The sequence below is a fragment of the Elephas maximus genome, chromosome 24, assembly GCF_024166365.1.
Source record: "Elephas maximus indicus isolate mEleMax1 chromosome 24, mEleMax1 primary haplotype, whole genome shotgun sequence".
In the NCBI taxonomy this organism is placed as follows: Eukaryota; Metazoa; Chordata; class Mammalia; order Proboscidea; family Elephantidae; genus Elephas; species Elephas maximus.
In genome coordinates, this window is record NC_064842.1 from 40,644,501 (window position 1) to 40,668,918 (window position 24,418).

The following is a 24,418-nucleotide window of genomic DNA, read 5'->3' on the forward strand; positions in this document are numbered from 1 at the left end:
GGAATTGAAGTGTCTTCAGCTTCCTGATTATCTGCCCGTAAGTCCCCATCCTGAGTTTCAGGGTCCGTTTCATCACAATCAACACCCTCACTTTAACTTCAGACACTGTTTGAGGTTGGAAATTCAATTGGTGTTGTAATTCAGCTATTCTTCGATAAGACTCTGGGTTTGATTTCTGACAATATCAACTGTTACTACAAGCAACAAGTCTTTCTTTCAGGACACAAGTGGCAACTTTGAGGTCATTTATGTGGCACTTGAGCTTTGATTCTAAAGCCCTAAGCTCATCTCTTTCTTTTACCACTTTGTCTAGTGAAAGTAGGACTAGCCAACAAATTTCCTTATACTTTTCTTTCTGACAAAACTGTGGAAATGTATCAAACATGTGATCATCCAGAGCCTTGTCTCTCACCAATATTTGATCTATTGGTGGTCATATTTTACTTATTTCTATTGCCACTTCATACCATGGATTAGCAGTGCCCTCTTTACTACAAGAAGCAGTCATTAATATCTTTAAAACTAATCACACTTGAGAACCAATTTAGAAAACTCATCCTTACATTTTTTCTCTAGAACCACTCTCAATACCAAATATCTTAGGCTGGGATCTCTAGAGAAGCAAAACCAATGAAGAGTATATATACACAGTCAAAGAGAGAGAGAGATTTATGTCAAGGAAATGGCTTATGCGATTGTATAGACTGGAAAGGCCCAAGTCCGTAGGTCAAGCTTCATGCCAGAGGTTTCTCCCGACTCATGTACCTGCAGGGGCTGAAGAACCCGAGACGGGCAGGTCAGACATCAGGCTGCTGGCTCACGGCCTATGGAGGCTGACGAATCCAAGATCAGCAGGTAAAATGGCAGGCTGCTAGTTCAAGTTCCAAGAACAGAGTTCAGACGATAATGAGCTGAATGCAGGATCCAGAGCACAGCAAAAGCCAGCAAGCTTTGCCAGAAAGTCCACATATATCAAATGCAAACCATACCCCCAAGGAAACTTCCTTTCAACTAATTGACTGCTCAAAGCAGATCTCGTCATGGAGGAGATTACATTATATTAGATATCATCATTAGGTGATTACATTATTACATAACTGCTAAACTATATCATAATGGCCAGACCCCAGCCAAGTTGACACACAACCTTAGCCATCACAGTCATCAACCCTTGAAGATTTTAAACTTCATAGACACCCATTTAATCTGATTATCTCCATTCCCAATGCCAACATTCAGGGTTTCTTCATCATCATTCACCACGCTATTGCAAGCACCTATTATCTGTCTTCTTCCTTCAGACTCCCCTCTCCAAAGTGCCTTCCATGCTGCAGTTCTGTTACTTCTCTTAAAACCCCTCCCTGACATCCCACCACCTGAAAGGTAAAGTCCAAACCAATTAGCAGAGCATGGAAAGTCCTTTTCTTTCTGGTCCCAGGCTATCTCCCAGGCCTAAAGTTGTCTTCTCCAACGTGTGTTCAGTGGAACATCAATTTCATTGTTCCATAGGAGGAAAGAGAGTTCCATGGTCAAATAAAATGGGAAAAGCCAGCTTAAACCAGTTTATTTTCTTCAGAGATTGTCATTGTCAGTGTTGAGAATTCAAGAGTTGTGACCCTAAAAGAATTCCAGGGCTCAATCCTTGGTTCTTTTTCTCTTCGTTGTCTGCACCCATACTCTGAGTGACTTCAAACAGTCTCATGTCTTTGAATACTATCTATATGCTGACAACTCCTCAATTTATATCTCTAACTCACAAATCTCCTCTGAATGCCAGACTACCTATTTATAAACCCCAATGAAATGTCTAATAAATATATGAAACTTAAATTGATATGCCTCCAAACTCTCCTCCCCAAGTCTTCCCCACCACAATTAATGGCAACTTCATTTTTCTAGTTACTCGAGCCAAAAATCTTAATACCATTCTTGATTCCTTTATTTCTCCCATATCCCATTTTTCATCCATCAGTAAATCCTGTAAGCTTTACCAAATATATACAAAATTTAACCACTTCTCATAACCCCACTCCACCACCCTGGTCCAGGTCACCATCATTCCTCACCTGGTTGATCCAAAGAACCTCCTGATACTTCTAGTTCCACCCTTTCCCTTTTGAGTCTATTTTCAACACAGAATCAAGGCTGAGTGCTTTGTTTTAACTTGTCACATCACCCCCTCTCCTCAACACCCTGCAATGGCTCCCAATTTACTGAGAATGAAAGCCAGAGTCCCCACTAAGACCTACAAAACCCTATATGATTGCTCCTCCATGGCTCCTACCCACATTTCTCATCTTTTCTTTCTCTCTCACTGGGCTGCAGCCACACTGGCCCCCTCTCTATTCCTGTAAACACTCAGCAACCACTGATCCCTCTAACTGCCTCACTCTTTACCCCAATACTCACCCACCTCCCTTCCTCTCTTCTTTCAGGTCTTTACTCAAATGTAACTTTTTGATGAGATCTTCCTTGACCTTCCACTCAAAAATCTGACATTTCTCTCCCCAACACTTTCAATACCCTTTCCTACTTCATATTTTTTTCTCCATAACACTTAATACTCTAGCATACTACTTATTTTGATTTCTTATTTTGTTTATTTTTTGTCTATCACATTAGAGTGTAAGCTTCATGAAGTCAGAGACTTTGATTCATGCTGTTTACTGCTGTATCTCTAGTGCATAGAGCAATACATAACACATAAAAAAATGCATAACACATAGCACAGGCATTTAAAAATATTTGTTATCTGAAAGAATGTTGTTGTTAGGTGCCATCAAGTCAGTTCTGGCTCACTGTAACCCTACATACAACATAACAAAGCATTGTCCAGTCTTAAGCCATCCTCACAATCATTATTATGCTTGAGCCCATTGTTGCAGACACTGTGTTAATCCATCTCTTTGAGGGTCTTCCTTTTTTTCACTGACCCTCTACTTTACCAAGCATGGTGTCCTTCTCCAGGGACTGATCCCAGCTGACAACATGTCCAAAGTATATCCATCCTTGCTTCTAAGGAGCATTCTAGTTGTACTTTTCCAAGACAGATTTTTATGTTTTGGGGCAGTCCACGGTATATGCAATATTCTTCCCCAACACCACAATTCAAAGGCATCAATTCTTCTTTAGTCTTCCTTATTCATCACCCAGCTTTCACATGCATATAAAGTGATTGAAAACACTATAGCTTCGATCAGGCACACCTTAGTTTTCAAGGTGACATCTTCGCTTTTCCACACTTTAAAGAGGTCTTTTGTAGCAGATTTGCCCAATGCAATGCATCTTTTGATTTCTTGACTGCTGCTTCCATGAGTGTTGATTGTGGATCCAAGTAAAATGAATCCTTGACAGCTTCAATCTTTTCTCCTTTTAACCTGATGTTGCTCATTGGTCCAGCTGTGAGGATTTTTGTTTTCTTTATGTTGAGGTGTAATCCATACTAAAGGCTGTGGTCTTTGGCCTTCAGAAGTAAGTGCCTCAAGTCCTCTTCACTTTTGGCAAGCAAGGTTGTGTCATCTGCATAACGCAGGTTGTTAATGAGTCTTCCTCCAATCCTAACGCCCTGTTCTTCTTCATATAGTCAAGCTTCTGGGATTATTTGCTTAGCATACAGATTGAATAGGTATTGAATATATTGAATGGTGAAAGGTTACAACCCTGGGGCACGCCTTTCCTGAGTGAATAGAAAATATTAAATGACATTTCCCAATCTTATTCCAACAAAGTTTTCTTTTTCATGAAGCATTTCATAAGACCAGTTATAAACAAATGTTCCCAATCTTCCTGCTCTATCTGTTTGTTAATAAGGGCTCTGGCTTTGCATATTTGGCCTTTTCTCTCTCGTACTTTCTTCCTTTGACAGTTCTTTGAGATCCATTAAAGCAGAGTATTGAGAATAGGCCTATCCTACTTTGACTGACATTATGTACAAAAGATGAAAACTAGTTCATTAGTCTTTCCTTAAACTAGAGTTTTCCACCAAATTCATTTCATTTATTAAAAAAAATCATTTATTAGAGGGACAGAGCATGATGGTGAAGTGATTGGATAATCTCATTTACTCCACCAGCAACTAACCCTCTGAATAATGAATAAAAGTGAGCATAGACTGTGATTTAAAATTCCAGACAGCAGATGAGGTGGTGGAGAGTTGGGATGAGTCCAGAAGTGGGAGAAAGGAGGAGCAAGGATGGCAAAGAAGCTGGAGAATTTACCACTAACATTGGTAGCACTCACTCATTGCAGCCATTTGGGGACAGGGCTGGGCAACACCCCAAACATGGAATACAGAAAGACAGCTAATCTGAGGAAGCTGTAGCCTGATTTTTGAAGGTGGCACAAATTGGCTGTGGGAGTTCACAGGCCATGCAATTGGGAGGGGTTGAAGGGAGACCATCATGCTGTTAGAGAATGCTGTTGAATCTCACTGAGACCTGAGATGGACAGGCACTAGGACGAGGAGGAGCTTCAAGGGCCGCAGGGTGCAGAGATTACTTCAGACTGACAGGAGACACAGAGGGAAACAGCTGGCTCCCTGTCCACAGTGGGACTGTGTGGGAGAGGGTGCAGGGGTACCTATGATCAAAAGACATAGAAAGCCCCCACCTTCACCACAGGAAAGTGAAGATCCACCACTTACATAAGCGTCTGTGCCCAGCTAAACATCCCCACACATGCATATGGAATTCCAAAGATGAAGCATCCAGAACTCCCAAATCAATGCTGAAGAAAACCTAAGGATAAGAGTGCCTTCTAGTGGTTTTCAGGAGAAGATACCAAGCCCACTGCTGCTGGGTCAATTCTGACTCATAGAGACCCTGTGGAGAGGAGTAGAATTGCCCCGTGGAGTTCCCAGGGCTGTGAGCCTTTGTGGAGGCAAGCTACTGCATCTTTCTCCCACAGAGCAGCAGGTGGGCGCAGGTCCCAGGCTTTCAGTTGGCAGCTGGGTGCGTAGCCACTGTACCACCAGGGCGCCCATCAGAAAATTTTCCCCCATAAACCAGAATGCAAAATTTAAAGTAAAAAAAAAAAAAAGATAGCGAAACGGCCCAAGCTCAACAAAAAATAATAAAACACACAAAATCACAAGAGAAGAAAGACCAATCAAAAGCAAAATATGAGGAAGAGGTCATTTCTTCTGTGGAAGCCAGACTAAGGCGACGAATTGATAATTTTAAGACTATAGTGCTAAATATGTTTAAAGAAAGCAAAAAGCACACAGAAAACAAACTAGCAGAGATCAGAAAACAAACAGAGGAACAAAATGAAAGAATCAACAAGGAAATTGAAAACATCAAAAAAAAAACCTAAAGAGAACTACTGGAACTGGACAATAAAGTAACTGAATTAGGAAAAGCAAGATAAACACTCAACAATAAAGTCAAACAGAAAGAAGGTAGAATAAGTGAACTAGAAGACAAAATAACTGCACTTATCAAGTGGCAAGAAAAACAACAGAAAAGTAAAAAAAAAAAACTTTTTTTTTTTTTTACAGAAAAGTACACCCCCCCCCCAAATAAAAGCAAACAAGCCCAGAGGAAATATAGGATTCAGTCAAGAAATCTAACATTAGAACAATAAAAGAGAGAATAAACGGTGTAGGTATGGAACTCTCAAATGGAGAGGAAGTCAAGACATTATTAAGTAATAAAAGACTGGTTTAAACTTAAGAAGATAGGAGTAAATTTCCAGGTAACCACAAAGGAAGTTAACAAGCTTACTCGTTAAAATGAAGAAAAACATAAAGCCTCAGTAAACACAAAATCTACAAAAACAAAAGAAATTAATAAATACACAAACAAAAGAAATTCAGCACAGAAGAGTAAGAGGAACAAAGGAAAAGTCAGTACCATAAAGAAAAAGCTCTATGAAATGACAGCAATAAGCTCACATCTGTCAATAATCATACTGAACATAAATGGCTTAAATGCACCCATAAAGAGACAGAAAGTAACAGAACAGACTTAAAAAAAAAAAAAAGGGAACTAATAGAAAGATTCAGCAGAGTTGCAGAACACAAGATAAACATACAAAAATCAGCTGGATTCCTATACACCAATGAAGAGAACTACAAAAAGGAAATCAAGAAAACAATACCATTTATAATAACCAAAACCAAACCTGTTGCCATCCAGTTGATTCCGACTCATAGTGACCCTATAGGACAGTGTAGAACTGCCCCATAGAGTTTCCAAGGAGCTCCTGGTGGATTTGAACTCCTGACCTCCTGGTTAGCAGCTGTAGCACATAACCACTATGCCACCAGGGTTTCCACCATTTATAATAGCCCCTAAAAATATACGATACTTATGAATAAGTCTAACCAGGGATGTAAAACACCTATATGAAGAAAACTATAAAACACTACTACAAGAAACCAAAAGAGACCTACGTAAATGGAAAAACATACCATGCTCATGGATAGGTAGACTGAAGATGTGAAAATGACAATTCTACCCAGAGCAACCCAGAGCAATCTACATATGAAATGCAATCCCAATCCAAATACCAACAGCATTCTTTAAAGAGATGGAAAAACTAATCATTAACTTTATGTGGGAAGGGAAGAGACCCCAGATAAGTAAAGCACTATTGAAGAAGAAGAAGAAAGTAGGAGGACTCACACTACCTGATGTCAGAACCTACTATACAGCTACGGTGGTCAAAACAGCCTGGTACATCTGGAGTCTTAAACGCTAGCAAGCAGCCATCTAAGATGCATCAATTGGTCTCAATCCACCTGGAGCAAAGGACAATAAAGAACACCAAAGACACAAGGTAATTATGACCCCAAGAGACAGAAAATTTGTTGCCATCAAGTCGATTCTGACTCATAGCAACCCTATAGGACATAGTAGAACTGCCCCATAGAGTTTCCAAGGTACGTCTGGTGGATTCAAACTGCCAACCTTTTGGTTAGCAGCCGTGGTACTTAACCACTATGCCACCAGGGTTTCCAAGAGACAGAAAGGGCCAAGTAAATCAGAGACTACATCAGCTTGAGACCAGAAGAACTAGATGGTGCCCAGCTATAATTGATGACTGCCCCGACAGGGAAAACAACAGAGAATCCCTGATGGAGCAGGAGAGCAGTAGGATGTAGACCTCAAATTCTCATAAAAAGACCAGACTTAATGGTCTGACTGAGACTCTGACCCCAGAGGTCATGGTCCCCAGACCTTCTGTTAGCCCAAGACTGGAACCATCCCAAAGCCAACTCTTCATACAGGGATTGGACAGGACTATAAGACAGAAAATGATACTGGTGAGAAGTGAGTTTCTTGGCTCAAGTAGACACATGAGACTCTGTGGGCTGTCTGGAGGGGAGGTGAGAAGGCAGACAGGGACAGAAACTGGATGAATGGACCCAGGAATACAGGGTGGAAGAAGGATTGTGCTGTCTCATTAGAGGGAGAGCAACTAGGAGTATATACAAAGCAAGGTGTATATAAATTTTTATGAGAGACTGACTTGATTTGTAAACCTTCTCTTGAAGCACAATAAAAATTAAAAAGAAAAAATGACCTGGTACTGGTACTACGACAGACACACTAACCAATAGAACAGAATTGAGAACCCAGAAGTAAATCCATTCACCTACAGTCACCAGATCTTCAACAAAGGCCCAAAGTCCATCAAATGGGGAAAAGGCAGTCTTTTTAACAAATGGTGTTGGCAAAACTGGATGTCCATCTGAAAAAAAAAAAATACTTCACATCATACACAAAAACTAATTCAAAATGGATCAAAGACCTAAATATAAAACCAAAAACTGTTTGTTTGGGAATGTCTTGATTTTCCCCTCAGTTTTGAATGACAACTTTTCCGGGTAAAGAACTCTTGATTGGCAATTGTTTTCATTCAGTATTTTATATATGTCACTTCGTTGTCTTCTGGTCTCTAGAGTTTCTAGGGAGAAATTCACACAGATTCTTATGAAAGACCCTTGGTATGTTATATTGCTCTGGGAATTTGCCACTACTAGATCAGCTTTGGAAACCCTGGTGGTCAAGTGCTACGGCTGTTAACCAAGAGGTCGGCATTTCAAATCCGCCAGGAGCTCCTTGGAAACGCTATGGTGCAGTTCTACTCTGTCCTATAGAGTCACTATGAGTCAGAATTGACTCAATGGCAGTGGTTTAGATCAGCTTTGCTAGTATTACTCCAGGGAGTACTCCAAATGGAAAGGCAAGAGCATTAAATAAATATTCATATCTATACACAGGGAAAACAAATGAGAGAGAGAGAGATCTCAAAAAAATTCAACACAGGCAATCATAAGAACCAAGTATATAATATTTTCAGGGAATAAACTTTATAATTAAAACCTGCAAACAATACATCAAGAAGTTTGTGAGAAATAAGCACAAAGCAAAGTTATCAAATATAGGTTGTATATTGATTTTTTTTTATTGAAGTTAATAGAGACACACCAATAGAAAGGGGGGAGGAGGAGCGTATCAAGAATAGATTTATTATCTTAAGCTTGTATGTTCACATGTTAAACACTGCTGCAGTTGTAAGTTGTGCCACATAACGTATGTGGCTCCTGGTCATGCTGCTGCTCTACCATGCTGCAGCTAAAGTCACCCTCTGCTTCTAATAATGCTCAGAATGTGGGCAGGAAGAGTCCCAAGAAGCTTGACTGCATTCCCTCCTGTATAGCCCTTCCTGACTCTACAAGGTCTAATTAAATCATCTGCCCAAAATCATGCAGAAAACAGATATGAAATATCTACCATATGTAAGGCATTGGTCCAATGCTAAGCCCTGATTCTTCTTGGCTGTGCCCCTGGCCACATGGCACTTAAATTCTCTTGAAGTTACAGAACTTCACGCAATTGGCTTTCCATTATATTTATTTGTGTCTACGTCATCTCCTTCAACAGATCATAAGTTTTTTGAAAGCAGATCTTAATGGCTACCTCTGGTTGACCTCCTTTGCACAAATTATTTTCAATTCAGCAAATATTTGTTGAACAATACCTGACACACAGTGGTGTTCAATAAATATTTGTTAAATTGAAAGTAGTTGTGCAAGGGAAGTCAACCAGAGGTAGCCATTGAGATCTGGCTTCAGTGAAACTGTTCAATGGAACATAGGAGCCTCACAGCTGAGCTGGACAGTGATTGCAAAATGGAGAACTGAATCCAAAGGAAATCAGGATTCCCAGACTTCCAGTAGAGGGCAGCACATTTATAACATCGAGACATGATCTGATGGCTAATCACTGGTTTGTGAGGGTAGAAAATGTATCCCAGCACAGTAGACAGCAGGAAACTGCAAAGAAAGCATTTATGGCTATATATAATTTTTCTTTATTTCTCATCTGGGTCCTGAAGCCTGTGATTTGGCTCCAATTTTTCATTTGTAGATGTTTGTTTCAGATAATAAAACTGTTCCTTTAAAATAATGGAGACTATATTGAACCTAAAAATAAATATCAAAAGACCAAAGTCCCTGAGTGGGAGCAATTATTGCAAAAGGACTAGCCAAGCTCAAAACAGCTGTTAAGGGATCCTGGCCCAGGCAAGAGAAGCCTGGCCTCCTGGCTCAGCTGAAGTCCTGTGGGCAGTTGACAAACCAAAATAGAAAAAATAAATAAGATATAGAAAACACACACACACAAACAGCACCAGGAAATATACTACCCGTGAGCACTGTTCTTACTTGATCATTATTGGCCACTAACCCCTTGCAGTACATTAGGACACCTCACAAATGGATAGAAAATGAGCACCGAACATATGAAAAAAATTTTTAAATTCAAAAAGCAGGAAGAACAGCTACTTTTGAATTTCCAAAAGGAATAGCAGTAGGGTCCAGTTTTACTGTAAGATATAATAGGTTCTAGCAAACAAGAAGTGAGCCAAGCTGATGTGCCTTTATTTCAATACTGTGTTTATTTTTTCCCTGATGCATTCAGAGACAAAAAAAGTGACAAAATCATTCAGTGAATTCCAAGCACTGTAGTTACCAGGAGTCTGCAGCTATTTCAGAACTTCCTTCTTCCACAAGATCTGGGCCTGGGTACATCACAAACACAACCTATATTTATTTTTCAAGAAACCTCTGTGTAAAGACAATTCCCTTAGGAAGCACAGCATCTATATTCAAACATTTTCTTGTTCCTGAATAAATATTTCAATATTTTGTGTTGTTTAAGGGATGGATTCCCACCAGTATTTATTTGATCAATTATTTTTCAAGTGTGTAATAGATTTTCTCATCATACATTTATTCAATAAACATTTATTGAGCATATACTACATACCAAACACTCTACTAAATGAACTGAACAAAGTGTCGGTTTCTGTCCTTAAAAAACTCAGAGTCTGGTGGAAGAGTTACAAGGAAATGGGCATGGACAATTAAATGTGGTTAAGTGCTATAATACAGGAGCACAGAGGATTGGCACTGAACCCAGGTTGGTGGGGAAGAGCTGAGAACACAAAAGGCTTCCGTTAGTTAAGTGGTAAAGGAGATGGGCCTCAACAAGATGGATTTGCTTGGAGCTATGGAGAAAACAAAAGACCTATTGGCTTCTGTTTATCAACAACAAAAATCAGAAACTAATATCGGTCAAGAGCTTACTCTATGCCAGGGACTGAGCTAAATACGTTGAATATTAAATACTGTTAAGGAGAGATTGTCAACACATATGAAACAATAGGATATGAACATATGGTTGTGGCAGGCATATGCCCATGCCATAATCCCGGAACCTGTGAGTGTGTCACATTACATGGCAAAAGGAACGTTGTTGATGAAATTAAGGTTGTTGGTGTCTTTAGCTGCCTTCTAGTTGTCCACCGGCTCATGGTGACCCCCCACACAGCAAAACAAAATGCTGTCCAGTCCTGTGACATCCCCATGATAGGTTATGGATCGGACAGTTGTAATCCATAGGGTTTTCATTGGCTGGTTTTCAGAAGCGGATCCCCAGGCCTTTCTTCCTAGTCCATCTCAGTCTAGAAGCTCCACTGAAACCTGTTCAGCATCATGGCAACACACAAGCTTCCACCAACAGATGAGCGGTGGCTGCGCTTGAGATGCATTGATCAGACGTTGAATCTGGGTCTCCCTCGTAGAAGGTGGGAATTCTACCACTGACCTCAGAATAGGGTCCTGTATCATCCTGGGTTGTTCCGGTGGGCTCAATGTAATCGAATGGGTCTTTAAAAGCAAAAGAGGGAAGCAGACAAGGGAGGCAGAGGGGAGATTCAAAGTGTGTGAAGGATGCTGCCTGCTGTTGCTGGCTCTGAAGATGGCGGAAGAGGGCCACAATCCAAGGAATGTGGGTGGCTTCTGGAATCTGAGAGCAACCCCCAGTCACCAGGCAGCCAGGAAAGGGGGACCTAAGCCCTGCAACCACATGGAATTCAATCCGGCCAACAACCTGAATGAGCCTGGAAGCAGATTCTCCTACAGAGCCTCCAGAAAGGTGGCTGACGCCTTAATTTCGGTCTTGGGATACTTGGGCAGAAAGACCAACTGAGCCCACTGGACTTCTGACCTAGAGATCTGTGAGACAATAGATCTGTATTGTGTCAAGCTGCAGAATTTGTGGTAATTTGTTGTGGCAGGGCTAGAAAACAAATGGGATGTCATTACCTGATTAAATGACAAGGTAAAATGAATGGGAAAAATATTACCACTGCACTTCCTATGTGCCAAGGGCTTTTCAAAAATCATTCGTCTCTCATAACTGTATGTAAGGGTGGTGGTGTTCTCCCCATTTCACAGATGACAAGCCTGAAGAGCAGGGATTTTAAGTAGCTTAATGAAGGTCACAGCTAATAAATACTTGGACTTGGGATTTGAGCCCAGGGCTGTCAGACACCAGTGCTCCTGTCCTTCCCACTCAGCGCTGCTGCCCCAGGTAATTATTTTTCCCATGTATATGTGCAGGGCCTGAAGCATTTCCCTGTACATTATTTTAATCAGACCCTATAGGAGTCTGTGAGGCAGGCAGAGCAGGGATTGTTTACCCCTTTTTACAAACGAGGACACCAATCTCAACATAAATTGTGAGCTGCCTATGTCCAGGGTAGAACGCAGGCCTTCCGACGCCCAATTCCACCTCTCCACTGCACCATATTAGCTGTTCAGAGAGTGTCAGAAAAATACCCACCTTACATGCAAACTCAGAACAGTCAAGTTTGCCTCAAACACGCAACTTACCACAAGGGAGTGGGAAGGAGCCTCTGCTACAAAAGAAGATGCTGAGGGCACCCTGGGTGGCAAATCAATTCTTTAAGTGAAACCAAAACCTGTAGCTATGCTACCAGAGCTGTACAAATGTTCTTTGGTCCACTTAGGATGCTAATTATCAATAAACGTGTTAATATGACTTTGGTGCAGAGAGCCATGTCTTCAGTGTCCTCCACAGCTGAGTTGGGGACCACATATGATCCTTTGACTGTCTCATTTTTACTCAATTATTTAAAGTACAAGTTCCTAGAGTCATTTTGTGCCCCAGGCTTTTTAAAAAATAAAATCTTGTTTCTGAGAAGCCTCGAAAGAAATGTGCTTTATCCATACCACAATTAATTTACCCAGAAGGTCTTTCTGGAATGCCTGCATGGGCCAGGCAAGACGCTAAGCACTGGCAATGTAGCTCTGAAGAAGATAACATAGGTCCCTACCTTCCTAAGGTGTATACTGTAGTTGGGAAAACAGACCATAAACGAGTGAACAAATGAATACGATAATTATAGATTGTGAAAACTACTGTTGTTGTTGTTAGGTGCCATCGAGTCAATTCTGACTCATAGCGACCCTGTGTACCACAGAATGAAACACCGCCCAGTTCTGCACCATCCTTACCATCGTTGTTATGCTTGAGCCCGTTGTTGCAGCCAACGTGTCAGTCCATCTCGTTGAGGGTCTTCCTCTTTTCCACTGACTCGTACTTTACTGAGCATGATGTCCTTCTCCAGGGACTGATCCCTCCTGACAACATGTCCAAAGTATGTAAGACGCCTGTTAGTCATCTAGTGCTGCTATAACAGAAATACCGCAAGTGGATGGCTCTAACAAAGAGAAATTTATTCTCTCACAGTCTAGTAGGTTACAAGTCCAAATTCAGGGCTTCAGCTCCAGCGGAAGGCTTTTACTCTCTGTCGGCTCTGGAGGAAGGTCCTTGTCCTCAACCTTCCCCTGGTCGAGGAGCTTCTCAGGCTCAGGAACCCCGTGTCCAAAGGACGTGCTCTGCTTCTGATGCAGCTTTCTTGGTGGTATGAGGTCCCCAACTCTCTGCTTGCTTCCCTTTCCTTTTATCTCTTGAAAGATAAAAGGTGGTGCAGGCCACACTCCAGAGAAATTCTCTTTAAACTGGATAGGGAGGTTACCTGAGTAAGAGGGATATTACAATCCCACCTTAATCCTTTTAACAGTAATTTACAATCACAAAATGTAGGACAACCACTCAAAACTGGGAATCATGGCCTAACCAAGTTGATACACACATTTTGTGGGGGACATAATTCAATCCATGACAATGCAGTCTCACCATCCTTGCTTCTAAGGAGCGTTCTGACTACTATCAAGTCAATAAATAGGGCCTGAGGTAAAGGGAGTTGCCTATTTTAACAGTGCATGGGTGCAGAAGTTCAGACTGTGGGGATTAGGAAGTTGGAGCAACAGGGCTTCTGCATTGCTCAGCTGCAGGGAGCAACCCCACATCGTAGCCTACAGAAGCCGAGCCCTGTAGAAGCAGGGTCTAACACAAAGGAGAGATCCTTGATAGGCAGGCCCAGGTGTTGCAGAGAGGTAGCAGGTAGGAGATAGTAGGTAACTTAGTTCCTACAAAATACACCTGGTCTGCTTCTCTGCTACTTACCATGTGAATATGGGCTGGTTACTTAACCTCCCTGTTCCTCAGTTTCTTCGTAGAGTTGTGTTCATACACGTAAAACACTGAAGGATGTCTAGCAAATACTAAGTGGTCAGTGAATACAAACAGTTCCCGGTCTATAGTAATTACCTGGTAAATATTAGCTTCCTTGAGACTGTGTCTGCCTGAAAAGAGAAGTGAAGACAAATGAATTACCCATCCCCCACCCTGCTCCCACCCGCCACCTGGGTCCACAATGCCTGTGTGTATCCCTCATCATAATTTGTTGTTGTTGTTAGTTGAACTTGAGTCAATGCCAACTCATGGGAACCTTGTCTGTGTAGAGCAGAACTTCTCCACGTGGTTTTCAAGACTGTGACCTTTTGGGAGCAGATCACCAGGCCTGTCTTCTGAGGTGCTTCTGGGTGAGTTTGAACCACCAACCTTTCAGCTAGTAATTGAGTGCTTAACCATTTGCGTCATCCAGGTAGCCTCTCACTATCAATACTTCCCCGGTGAATTGGTTTAAGGATAAACCAAAACCCATTGCTGTCAAGTCAATTCCAACCTCTAGTGACCCTGTAGGACAGAGTAGAACTGCCCCATATGGTTTCCAAAGAGCACCAGGTGGATTCGAACTTCTGATCTTTTGGTTAGCCACTCTTAACTACTACACCACCCGGGTTTTCCTCCTTAAGGATAAGAACTATATATTGTTTGTCTCTGGGTCCCTAGGAGCTAGCAGAGTGCCTGGCACATAGTAGGTGCTCAGTGAACATGTGCTAACCAAATGAATAAATAAATAAATGTCTAGTATGGTGGCTCTTATTCCCAGAAGACACACAGAGGAGAGGTGTTTGAGGCCAACAACTAGACTGCTGCTAAGGGGAAGACCTGGCTGATGGTGAAGCTTCAGTCAAACATGGGATTGGCTCTCTCTAAGCAAGACCCAGACAAGTGACTGATGCTAGTGGGCAAGAGGGACTACTTGAAAGCCCTGGTAGGCAGAGGGCCACAACCTTCCTCAGAAGGCCCATCAGGCTGGCTTCCCACATCTGTAAGGTCCTGATCCCAGGAGCAAGTTCCCCTTATCATGCTGGGCTAGGTCAGGCATCTGTCCCTGGTGTAGAAAGCCAGTAAGAGTAAGCAGTGTTGGAGAAAAAGCCCGGGAGCTGACAGGGTATGCAAGAAGAATCTGAAAAAGAAGGAAGAGCAGAAGCCCAGGGTCCACCACTTAGAAAGTCAAGGGGCATGTGGGCTCAGGGCCCCCGGCGCAGGCTGTCCAGGCAGTGGGCTGACACCTGAGAAATGATAGGCAAGATCAGGGGTCAGCCTGATGCCAGGGGGCACTCAACCCTGAGCCTACTCCCTGGGGGAGGAGGAATCTCCCCAGAGGAGTGAAGATGAGGGCTAGTCTGGCAGAGGAAACAGCCCAGTAGAAAGGGCTGTAGCAGGCAAGGGAGGATGTTGGTGGCCAAGACAGAGGATGAGAAAACAAGCTCCAGCACTGGGCAGAAGGAGTAGGGAGAGTTAAGGTGATAATTTTATAGAGAGAGAGAAGAAGGAGGGGGAAAGAATTGCTGTAATTGAACTATTCTAATTGACTGCTGACTCTACACTGTTCGGATTCACCAGGTAATTGCTCAGTTCTCCATTTCGTTTCATCTGTGCAGCTATAGCTGTAGCAGTTACTTGGAGAGGGGAGAGTGGGTTTAAGAACTGATTAGGGGATATTACTCCTTACAGGCCTAGGTTATTCTTGTTAAAAATGATGCCAGGGAAATCATAATTAAAATGAGAACATGGCGAATAACAAGAGCCCCTTTCCTTGAATATGAAATAAATTTTATCAGCTACCTTAGCTAAAGAACCTAACACATTCAACTTTCCATAAGGGTAAGCAGAGTTTTCTATCAGAATGAAATAGGAACAATAAATCAAACGTTTCAAATCTACAGTCCATGCCGGCTCCAGTGAGTAAAATCCACTCTCCTGCAGTCTCATGGTTTTTTTATTGGCTGGCCATCAGACTTCCTTGATTCTGGAACTATATGGATACTGTTTCTTCATCTTAAATCTGTGAAACTACCTTCAAGAGCTATAGTCTTGACTACTTGCGACATACTATCCAGGATAAAGAAGCTGGTCAGTAATAACTGTGTCTGTATGCTAGATTCCATCGAATACATAATGGCTGAGATGGAATCTTTGGAAGGGAGAAGAGAGAGAGAGAGGGAACAGGGCTGTGTTAGTTTCCTGGGGCTGCCATAAAAAGTACCACAAACTGGATGGTTTATAAGAATAGAAATTTATTATCTCACAGTTCGGGATGCTAGAGCCCAAAATCAGGGTGTCAGCCATGTTGATTTCTTCTGAAGCTTTGAGGGAGAATCTGTTCCATGCCTCTCTCCTAGCTTCTGGTGGCAGTCAGCACTCCTTGATGTTCCTTGGCTTATAAATCGCTCCAATCTCTGCCTGGTTCTTCACATGGGCATCTGCCTTCTGTGTGTCTCTCTGTTGCTTCTCCTCTTTCACCACTCCTTTTGGATAAGGACCCACCCTACACCAGCACGACCTCGTGTTAACCTAACCCATTTATCTTCAAAGACCCTATTTCCAAACAAGATCACATTCACAGGCACTGGGAGTTATGACTTCAACTTATGTGTTTTTGGAGCGGACACAATTCAATCCATAGCAAGGATGGAGGGGGAGAGTTGAGGAAAGGTTCTGGGAAAAAAAGGTCAGGAGGCAGGAAGCACAGAGGAGTGTTCCTCAAGTGCTTCACATTTTAGAGAAGCATTTATATTCATCATCTCTAATTCTCCAGATTCAAGGACATTGAAAATTTGCCTTCCCTGAGACTGCTTTTTCCCTGGTCTTTCCGAATTCCTCATGGAATCCAACAACATCCTTCACTGAGAGAGCACTTAGATCTCAAAAGAGATAGGCTACTTACAGAAGCTTCAGGTCTATTTTTCTGGGATGCTGTTTGCAAACTAGAAGTGTGCTTAGAGCTATTTAGCTGACAGATACCCCCCTCCTGTTGAAAATGTAAGTAAATCTTCCCTCAACCGTTCGGTTCAGGGCAAGATAAAATACACTCCCATGGTCACAGTCACACTCCACAAGCTCTCCAGAGACTCTGACAACTCTCCAGTGACTCTCTGATCATTCTGATGGTCTTGCCGTGGAGCAGCAATGAGTGAGAGTCTCAGGGTGTGGTGTAGTCAGCACTGCTGTGGGGAGCCAGGGCCTAGGAGAACTTTGCAGCCTTGGTAACAGGCAACTGAGTCTTCCACTGACCCAGTCCAGCATCTTCAGTGTTATAAGGCCCTGGGGCTCCAGGATTCTTCACTGCCCTTCCCCTCCCTCACACTATCCCCTTGGTACCTAATCTCATGGTACATGAAATTTCAAAATTATACCAGTTTGGTAGCTGAGAGGTCAGTGCCCATTCCAATCACTAAATCTCATCTCCTTCCTCTGCAGCAGCCCTTGCAGCAGCCTGTCCTGCCCCTGGGCTGGGATGTCTTCAGTCCAAGCTCAGAGAGATTTCATAAAATGACCCTAGAAACCTTGAAGCATGACTGGCATGCTCATTCAGGTGAGAACTGTGGTTTACCTGCCCAGTGCACATCGAGGTTTCTGACAGATGCTACCACTCTTCCCATCTACAAATGCCTTAGTCCAGTAGTGCCCAACCCTGGATCCCATTAGAATCACCTGGGGAATGTTTGAAAAGAAAAGAAAAAGCTGATGCCCAGGCCCCAGCCCCGGAGAATCTGGTTAAATAGGTTCAAGTAGAGGTCCAGCCTGGCAGCCATATGCTTCCAAAGCTCCCCAGGTGGTTCTAATGTACAGCCAGGATTGAGAGCCAGGCTAGGATCATGTTCCAAGTCCTCTGGTCACACTCCACAAGGATAGGTGACTGCTCAGAGTTAATACCCCACAATGGTGATCCCACTTATTACTTGTTCTCCTGATTAAATTCTCAGAAGCAAATTCAAATCCAGAATCTTAAGGTCATAGAGGTCATCCTCAATGTACAAACTAGGAGAAAAAAATTTATTCAGATTGAACAAATATTTGTTGAATGGGTATTATAAGCCAGCCATTGTGCTGGGATCTAGGTCACAGCCTCACGCATCAAACAGTTTCTTCACTTGATTTGCTCTCTCTTCTGTCCCCTTCGTTTGGAAGCTTGGTTTTCTTTTATAAATTCATTCCCTGTCTCTGTTTCTCTGTATGTGCGTGTGTGTGTCTCCACTTCTGTATATAATACACATACACAGCCACATTTACTTGTAAATCATACAGTCATGCTCGTCAGTAACTACTCCCCAACATATCCTAGGGTTGGTGTAATCAAACTAGGAGAAAACTCCTCACAGAGCATGGACACACCTCACTCACATTCCTTTCCCGAATTTCCGTCTCCTGATCAAGTTTCTATTATATTAGCCTAAGGCTCTAACTAGTGTTAAATATTCAAGAAGCCAAAATGAAAGGCCTTTTCTGCTCTCTCTGCTTTGCGCTTTCAAGTGTTTAATTTTTACCAAGCTGTAAGAAAAACACAATCGTGGGACTCCCTCATCAGATTTCATAATTCTTGTTTTTGCTTGAAACCTTGAGCAAAAGGGGAGAAAATCCTGATGCTATAAACACCCTCATACTAGATGCCCACAAGACTGAAGACCCGGGATCGCATAAGTGAACCAAAAACCAAACCAAACCCATTGCCTTCAAGTCAATTTCAACTCATACTGACCGTACAGGGCAGTTCTACTTGCCCCATAGGGTTTCTAAGGCTGTAATCTTTAAGGAAGAAGACTGGCACATCTTTCTCCCTCAGGGCAGCTGGTGAGTTCAAACCTCTGACCTTTCGGTTAGCTACCGAGAGCTTAACCACTGCACCACCAGGGTTTCTAACATAAATTGTTGTTAAAGTGCCATCCAGTAGGTTCTGACTCATAGTGACCCTATGTACAACAGAGTGAAACATTGCCCAGTCCTGCGCCATCCTCACAATCGTTGTTATAGTTGAGACCATTGTTGCAGCCACTGTGTCAATCCATCTCCTTGAGGGTCCTCCTCTTTTTCACTGACCCTCTACTTTACCAAGCATGATGTCCTTCTCCAGGGACTGGTCTCTCCTAATAATATGTCCAAAGTATGTGAGGCGTAGTCTTGCCATCCTTGCTTCTAAGGAGCATTATGGCTATACTTTTTCCAAGAGAGATTTGTTCGCTCTTTTGACAGTCTGTGGTGTATTCAATATTCTTCAGCAACACCACAATTCAAAGGCGTCAATTCTTCTTTCGTCTTCCTTATTCATTGTCTAACTGCTGCATGCATATGAGGCAATTGAAAACACCATGGCTTGGGTCAGGCACACCTTAGTCTTCAAGGTAACGTCTTTGCTTTTTTACACTTTAAAGAGGTCTTTCGCAGCCGATTCTCCCAATGCAATGAGTCATTTGATTTCTTGACTGCTGCTTCCATGGCTGTTGATTGTAGATCCAAGTAAAATGAAATCCTTGACAACTTCAATCTTTTCTCTGTTTATCATAATGTTGCTTATTGGTCCTGTTGTGAGGATTTTTGTTTTCTTTATGTTGAGGTGTAATCCATACTGAAAGCTGCAGTCTTTGATCTTCATCAATATGTGCTTCAAGTCCTCTTCACTTCCAGCAAGCAAGGTTGTGTCATCTGCATAACTCAGGTCGTTAATGAGTCTTCCTCCAATCCTGATACCCCATTCTTCTTTAACTAGTCCAGTTTATCAGATTATTTGCTCAGCATATAGATTGAATAAGTGTCATGAAAGGATACAACCCTGACACACACCTTTCCTGACTTTAAACCACGCGGTATTCCCTTGTTCTGTTCAAACGACAGTCTCTTGATCTATGTACAGGTTCCCCCATGAGCACAAGTAAGTGCTCTGGGATTCCCATTCTGCAAGACGTTACCCATAATTTATGTGGATCATAAGTGAATGATCCTAATTAATCATTAATCACTCTGGCTCTGTGCTTCCCGCTCTGCCTCCTGCCTGCTTTTACCATTGTTCCCTTTTTGAATTATGTTGACACCTGTCTTCCCCAATAGACTATAGCTGAACCACAATCTGTGACTTACTCATGTCAGTACTCCCTTCCTCCAATAGAGGCTGTATATAATAATAGTTTGCATGTATTGAGCACTTATTATGTGTAGGGCACTGTTCTAGATGCTCTCCACATACTACCTCATTTAACCGTCACTCAACCCTATGAATTAAATATTGTTATTATTCCATTGTACAGATGGGGAAAGTAGAGTACAGAGCTTAAGTAACGTGCTCAAATTTATGTAAGTCCCATAAGGCAGGACCCAGATTCAAGCACAGGCCATCTAGCTTTAGATTGTACTTTTTTAACCTTGAACAAAGCTGGGACCTGGGCAAATGAACACAGCTGTATCCAAGATGTTTTTACGCGGGGAAGCAGCTCTAGCACTTGCTAGCTGAGTGACCTTAAAAAAAATCACTAAAAACTTATAAGCCTCAGTTTCCTCTTCCAGAAAATAAGAATCATACTGAGTTCATGGGATTAGTGTGATGATTAAATTAGATAATGCATGTCAAGAGCTGAGCAGTGCCATATATTTAATAAATACTTGCTAAATGCTAGATGATGATGATGACGATGCTGTACTTGAGTTTCCATTATGAGACACACGTCATGCTACTCTATAAGACCTGTGGGCAGTAGTCATTGTTTTTTATAACTTCATTGAGATATAATTCACATACCATTCAATTTGCTTGTTTAAAGTGTGTAATTCTATGATTTTTAATATATTCAGAGTTGTGCAACCAACACTGCATATACTCAATTTTAGAGCATTTTAATCACCCCCAAAAGAAACCCTGTACCCATTAGCAGTCACTCCCCACTTCCTTCAAATAACCCCCAAACCTTGGCAATCACTAATCTACTTTCTGTCTGTTCTAAAAGTTTCATATAAATGGTATTATGCAATATGTGTTCCTTTGTGACTGGCTTCTTTTACTTATCGTAATGTTTTCAAGGCTCATCCATGTTGCCGTGTGTATCAGCACTTGGTTTCTTTTTATTGCCAAATAATATTCTATTGTACAAACATAACACCTTTTATTTATCCATTCATTGTTGTTATTGTGTACCATTGAGTTAATTCTGACTCATAGTGACCCTATATGATAGAATAGAACGGCACCATAGGATTTTCTAGGCTATAATTTTTACAGGAGCAGATCGTCAGGTCTTTTCTCCCATGGCTGGTGGTTTCAAACCTTTCAGTTAGCAGCTGAGCACTTAACCCTTGCGCCCCCAGGACTTTTTATCCATTTATTGGTGAATGAATATTTGTATTGTTTCCTTTTTTTTGGTTATTATGAGTAATGCTGTTTTGAACATTCCTGGACAAGTTTTTCTGTGTCATATATTTTCAATTCTCTTGAACATACACCTAGAAGTAGCATTGCTGGGCCATGCGGTAACTCTATGTTAAACCTTTTCCAAAGCTAAGAACCATGAATCCTGCACTTGCTTCTACGTGTGTGAAGTGGAACAAGCCATTTAACCTTACTAAGCCTCAATTTCCTCATCTGCAAAATGAAAAGGTTATCTACCAAAGGAGACGCTGCCACAAAGACATCACTGCCTAGCACACGATAGGTGCTTACCAAGGGGCAGATACTATGTCATCCCTGGTAAATGAGCCTCTGATTTTTCCTTCCCCCCCACTTGAATTCACTACGGGAGGCCCACACCATGGAAGGCTGGAGTGCAACCTAGTGGGGGTGTTAGATGGGGAAAATCAGAGTACAAAGCCATATTACCTTTCTGGATCATGTCACTGGTCTCTAAAACAAGAAAAAAATACACTACTCTCAACTGAAGTCCAAGTGTGTTCTCTTTGCTTCTGTAAACTGGACTTTTGCTCAGAAACCACACCAAGTAAAGAAGAAATCAATAGCGAAAGTTTTATTTGCTAATGTACTTTGGTGGAAAATGTACTACAGTGACTCTGTTAGAACAACATTCTCTTGATTGCCAGTTTCTTACAGGCCGCATCTCCAGAAAGGCCCTCAAAAACAAGATTCAGCAAAACCACTGTTCACATGGGCCTAAGCAAAGTGTAGCAGTGTGAGCCCAGGTCCCATCATGCTGACAGGCCCTGATTAACATTCCTGTTTCTGGCAGAAAAGACTGACAGTCCGTCAGTCCCAAATAACAATCATACAGCTCTGCAAAAAGAAATGGTTACCTTCTTAGAAAAGTTATTGCTATTCAGGGTAAAAAACATCCCTTGGGCAGATTCACTTCACCGCAAAAAATTGGATTAAGCGTTACTTTGCAAAACCTGGAGGGAGAGAAAAAGAAAAAGAAAACCAGGAGAAATTTTATGTGCAGTATTTTACATTGTTAGGAATATTTTGCTTTGGGGACAATAGGCAGGACATTTGGAGAGACCTCTCCTAGCATATGGGAAAACAGAAAGATGTCTATCTTTAGCTGAAGGCTTCAAAATTCTGCATAAGCGAAGCTGCACCCGTAACTGCTGGCTCTGCATGGGTGGGGAGGTCGTGCACGGGAATGCACCCACCATCCCCAGGCCTTCTTCCATGGGCCCCAGCCTCTGCCTGCCACTGCAGTAATGTTAATTCCAGGGAAAGACAAACTAATCTTTTCTTTTTCTAAAGACATTAATCAACCCTATCAAAAAGTACAAAAAAGAAAAACTTTCAACTGGGGATCATAATGAAAGATTTAAGAGAAGAAAGGTTGGTGTTGTAAGTTGTCATCTAGTCAACTCCAACTCATGGCGACCCCATGTACAAGAGAACAAAACATTGCCTGGTCCTGTACTATACTCATGATCATTGGTGTGCTCGAGTCCATTGTTGTTGTCACTATTATTTTGAGTGCCTTCCATCTTTGGGGGCCCATCTTCCAGCACTATACTGGACAATATTCTGTTGTTGTCAATAGGGTTTTCATTGTTGTTTTTTGGAAGTAGGTTGCCAGGCCTTTCTTCCTAGTCTGCCTTAGTCTGGAAACACCTATGAAACCTGTCCATCATGTGTGACCCTGGTGGTATTTAAAATACTAGTGTTGTAGCTTCCAGCATCATAGCAATACACATGCCACCACAATATAACAGTTTACTTACTACTAGCCATAGGAAGGAGCCCTCGTGGCATAGTGATTAAGAGCTCAGCTGCTAACCAAAAGGTCAGCAGTTCAAATCCACCAGCCGCTCCTTGGAAACCCTATGGGGCAGTTCTTCTCTGCCCTATAGGGTCACTAAAAGTCAGAATTGACTTGATGGCAATGAGTTTGGATTTTTTGTTTGTTTAGCCATGGGAAAGTTAAGAGGAAACATAAAAATTAAGAGACTTAAAAACATTTGGGATATTCCCTATTTTATAAGTACCTGGTTGTCACTGAGTAGATACATCAAGAGCTTCTGAATGTAACGTTACTTGTTTTGAGGCTGCATTCTATATACAGGAATAATTCAAGTACTAAAATGACCTCATGATAGGAGACAGTACTTGGGGAACCTGGACCCCGGAAAACATTGCCAGCAGAGGGAAGGAAATGGAGTGTCTGATCTTAGAACCAGAGAATGAGTACAGCAGGCTTGTTGAATGAAATCAGAGTATAGGGCTTGATTTTTTTTTTTTTTCTGGAATATTACAGCTCTGGGTGAGAAGGGGAAAAAAATGAAAAATTTAGTCTCTAAATCTGAAATGCTTTCTGTAGCCTCTTGGGCTTTATTTACATTGTTCGCTGTGCCTGTAACAGCTTCCCCTCCGCCCTAGCCTGCTCCTTCCCCAGGCTGAGGCACTCATCCTTTGGCCTGTGCAGCCTGTGGTCCTCGCCTCCCCAAGGCTGGGTTATGAGGCCCCATGTGCTTGTGCAGCTCCCTGCAGTCACTTCCTCATTGTATTGCTTACTCCTTCCCCTCCCATGCTAGACCGTAAGTTCCTAGAAGGAGGGGACAAGGGCTATTCCAGGGACCACTCAATGTCTGGTGTGTATTTTTCAGTTCTGACTCATGGCTACCCCATGTGTGTCAGAGCAGAACTGTGCTCATCGGGTTTTCAGTTGCTGATATTTTGGGAGTCAATCACCAGGCCCTCCTTCCAAGGTGCCCATGGGTGGACTCGAACCTCCCACCTTTCAGTCGGCAGCCATTTGCACCACCCAGGGACTCCTACAAGGGGTCAATAACTGTGCTGGCTTGATTGAAGTCTCTAGCTTGGATGAAAAAGATGGACCTTCAGAACGAAGAAGCGGAACAAACTCTGAAACAGCCCACCAGTCAAGGTAAACCAGAATAAGTACTGGGAGGCGGAGGGGTGCTGGAGAAACAGCCCTGGAGAAAATCTTCTCACGGGCAAGATGTTGCTCCAGGCCAATCAATGCCTGTGGAACTTTACTTTCAGACTCTGTGGTCTCTTCTTAATCTGTTTTAGAGCAAAGAAACCTCTTGGCCATTGCATTTAAAAAGTCAAAAGTCCTTTACAACTGTAAGGT